Source organism: Elephantulus edwardii, unplaced genomic scaffold (assembly GCF_000299155.1).
Source record: "Elephantulus edwardii isolate Elephantulus edwardi_28Jun2011 unplaced genomic scaffold, EleEdw1.0 scaffold00296, whole genome shotgun sequence".
In the NCBI taxonomy this organism is placed as follows: Eukaryota; Metazoa; Chordata; class Mammalia; order Macroscelidea; family Macroscelididae; genus Elephantulus; species Elephantulus edwardii.
In genome coordinates, this window is record NW_006400046.1 from 1351399 (window position 1) to 1355830 (window position 4432).

The window sequence follows — 4432 nt, forward strand, 5'->3', positions numbered from 1 at the left end:
TCATCCGGGGTCGTCTTCTCTTGCAGTCTCCCTCCACCCTTCCAAGCAAAATGTCCCTCTCCAAGGACTGGTTCCTCCTTGCAACATGCCCCAAAGTATGTCAGACGGAGCTTCAAAATCCTTGCCTCCAAGCGAAGCCTGGTTTCACCCTCTCCAGGAGGAACCCGTTTGTTCTCTTCGTAGTCCATTCGATTATCTTCTCCAGCATCACAGCTCAAAGGCATAGATTCTTCTTCTGTCATCCTTAGTCATTGTCCAGCTTTCTGTTGCATAGCAAATAATTATGAAGATGATAGCCTGGATCAGGCACACCTTAGTCTCTAGGCTGATGTTGTTGCTCTTCAGTACTTTGGAGAGGCCCCTCCCTGTCAGCAGTCTTTCCCAATGCAAGTCATCTTTTAATTTCCTGGCTGCTGATAAGCAAATTGAAGCTGTTAACAATCTCAATATCTTCACTCTCTATCAGGATACTGCCAACCGGCCCATTGGTGAGAATCTTTCTTTCCTTGATATTGTGTTTCAAACTATACTGAAGGCTGCACTTCTTGACCTTCTGCGGCAAATGCCTCAGGCCCTCCTCAATTTCAGCAAGCAAAGTTGTGTCATCTGCATAATGCAGGTTGTTTATGAGTCTTCCTCCAATCTTGACACCACCTTCCTCCTCATAGAGCCCAGCGTCCCTGAATAATCTGTTCTGCATACAGATTGCAATGATATGGAGATAGGATGCATCCCTGGCATACAGCGGCCATAGACGATATGGAAACAAACAGGTCGGGTGTGTTTCAAGAAAACTCTGTTTACACAGGCAGGTGGGGAGCTGGATTTGGCCCAAGGGCTGTAGATGCTGAGCCTGGGTCGAAGAGCTCTTTATCATCAAGAATATTATAAATCAGTCCTTCTGATTTTTATGCACAAAGGAGCTCCGGACAGGATAGGATAGGACCCTGGCAGGGTCTATGGTTGAATCCTGGTCATCGGCTCACTAGTTGTTGCAAAGTTCTTAGTTGAAGAATTCAGGGGTTGAATGCTTATTAGCTTTGTGATCTAGGTCAAGTTCTTGATGCCCGCGTGCCTCAACTGAACACCCAGAGATGGAGATAGTGGACTTCACAGCTCAGAGCAGAAAAAGTTTTGTGGGAAGGCAGCACGGTGCCTGGGCCTCAACACAGAGTCCGTAAATATTGAGGAATCTAAAATCCTTGACTTACAAAATAGACTCTTCCCCACTACATATGTACGCTGATGTTTACAAAAGCTGAAAGGAGAAGACTAATACTCTTGGCCTTCCATGACTAGAGGCCTAAGGTCTAGTCATTTCAGTTTAAGATAGTAAATACTGTCTGTAGGAGAAATGGTGCCAAAGGAAAGGATTAAAGGATCATGACTAAAACCAAAACCAGACCAACTGCTGTCACATTGATTCTGTCTCGCGGCAGCCCTACAGGACTGAGCAGGACAGTCCCACAGGGTCCCCGCAGCCTGCCGCTGGAAGGGAGCAGATGCCAGGTCTTTTCAGTCAGAGAGCAGAGGGTGGGTTCAAGCCGTGACGTTTTGGTTAGCAGCTAAAGACTTGGCCACTGTGTGTGGCCATCAGGGTTCCTCATACCCAAATTAGGACAAATGAAAAGCTTTGGGAACAACTGTTGCCGAGTTAGGCCTGATTCAGCTGTCATGGGCAACGGAAATACGGAAGGAAGGAAGGAAGCAGAGCAGCCCTCTAAGCCGGCACCCTGGGCCCAAAGCAGACTCTCCGGATAGATGAGTTTTCTCCATGAGTGTGGGCTTCAGAAAAACTCCTGCCATCGACAGCTTTTAAGAGGGAGGAGCCTCCTTTTGTTACTCCGTAAACTGGAATGGATTCTCTCTCTCTCTCTCTCTGTGTGTGTGTGTGTGTGTGTGTGTGTATACATATGTACCATCAAATCGGATCTGACAGGTACAGGAGGAGATTGTCCCTCCTTCTCCAGTAAAGCATCTGGTGGATTCGAACCACATACCCCTGGGATTGCGGTTGGAACGGATTCTTGATTATTTAAAAAAAAAAAAGGGATGCTAAGAAACAATCATGACTCACATCCTTTGGGATCGGAAGGGCTCAGTCTGAAGTATATGAGGTGCCACTTCCAAGTGACCTTTTTCCATCACATCCACCTCTTCTCACCCACCCGCCTTTGGACGGCTGCAGGCAGCCAAACCACAAGCATGCAGAAGCTTCTGGACTAAGAAGACCAAGATGCAGTGTGAAAGAGTGTGTGTTATGTGTGTGGCTGGGGGGTGGGAAGGGCAGGAGACAGAACTTCTCCCCCTCCACTCACATGCCCAGGCCCATCATGTCACAGGCTCTTATCAAAGTCCCCAGGCAAACTCCGCCAACATCTGAAGGCTCACCAGCAAGAAAGCAAAGTAATAAATTCCTTTCCTCCAGCCACAGGGAACACCCGCTAGAAAGATGCTATTCAGAGATTCCAGGGAGGAGGGAGGGGCTGCTCCAAATAGCTGGCAGAGCTGGGGAGGGGAATGGACAGAGCCAGGGCAGTGGGGAGGGAAGGGGAAGGAGAGAAGGAAACACTGATACACACATAAGCTGCAGCATAGCCTTGACCTCAAACAATGTATTAAATTCTTATCTAAACACTTCCGAGGAGCCCTGGTGCGTGATTGTTAAAGTGTGGGCTGCTAACAGAAAGGTCAGGGGTTTGAACCCACTAGCTGCTTTGTTAGAGAAAAGATGAGTGACTTTCTTCAGGATTGACAGCCTTAAGCCCCTCACACCCTAGAGACCTCCAAGCCTCAGGGAAGGAAGTATCTGGGGCTGCACATTCCAGGGGGGCTCCATTCTCAGGAAGTTCCCTGCTCCCCACAGAGACATTGTGGGCCAAGATTTACAGCCTTAGATGCTCTACAAAGCTGTTCTAGGAGTCGGAATTGATTTGATAGTATAGCAGGTACTGTTAGGTGCTGTGGAGTTGGAAACAACTCATAGCTGACCCTCCAGCAGGTTCTCAGAGGCTGTCGGTGGAAGGGAGGAGACTGCCCAGCTCTCTCCCTGGGAACCGCTGGTGGATTTGAACCGCCTCTCTGTGGGGCTGGCAGCACAGCTCTGTACCACATCGAGCAACCAGAGTTCTCTACGACAGGTGTGGCTACCCAAATATGCCAGGGACCCCTCTTTCAATTTGTCCAGTCAACATCTATTCAAGTGCTGCTGTGTGTCTAGAGAACCCTGGTGGTCCAGTGGATTAAGTGTTGGGCAGTTTGAATCCACTAGCTGCTCTGAGAGAGAAGGATGAAGCTGTCTGTTTCTGTGAAGATCTGTGGCCTTGGAGACAGTAATGGGGGACAGCTCTGCGCTTCCCTATGTTGTTAGGGACCCTCGAGTCAACGCTAACTCATAGCAATCTCATGAACAGATTGAAACCTTGTTCTGTCCTGTGTCCTCCCTGCGGTCTCTACTACGCTCAAGTCCATTGCTGGAGTCACTCTTTCAATCCATCTCTTTGAGGGACTTCCTTTCTGCTGACCGTTCCCGGCATGACGTCTTTTTCCAAGGACTGGGGCTTCCTGACAACATGTCCAAAATATGTGAGATGAAGTTTCGCGCAGGGGAATATTAGGGCTGCACTTTCTCTAAGGCCAGTTTGTTTATTCTTTTGACAGTCCGTGGTAGTGTTTTAGCGTGACCCAGCCATGCCGGCTGCCCAGCAATGACAGCTGTTGAATACTGAGAGGACTCTGAAATCATACGGCCTACAGCAAATTCGAATCCACCAGCTCCTCTGCAGGAAAAGGATGGGCAGTCTCCTCCCTTGTGATTTCCTGCCTCTGAAAACCCACTGGACGATCAGCGGGTGTGTCGGTTCCAACTCTGTGGCGCAAACCAATAGCAAATTCAGAGAGACCTCCATGCCAGTCAATTCTTGATTTTCACCCACCTCGCAAACAAAGCTCCTTTATTTTGCACCTGGAACATTAACATCTTAAAAGCAAGGTAGCCCTAAAAACAGTGTGTGGTTTGCTCCATTTACAATTCGATGTCCTATCAACCTGGGCTAGAAGGCCTCGTCTGATCCTCTATCCCCTGTGATAACTAAAACCTCTGGTGCATGTTTCCCTTTCTGTGTTCTGTGAATATCCTGGTCCCTGAGAAGATGAAGACATGAGGCTGCCAAGCTTATCAAAGGTTCTTTTAAGTAGGAAGCTGGAAACCCAAATGTATGAACACCCCTCTTCCCTTTGTCTTCTTAATGTAAATGGAACTTTAATAGTGTACCTTTGGACAAATCTTTCTGTAAAATGCAACCTTTGGAAGGAGTTTTCGGGATTTAGCTGGCTTCCTGGTGGTCTGATTCTCCCCCTTTCCTTATCTTTTCCATTTTCTACAGCATGCCAGAATAAACAACCTTTTCTTGATTTTTATTAACTGGAGTGG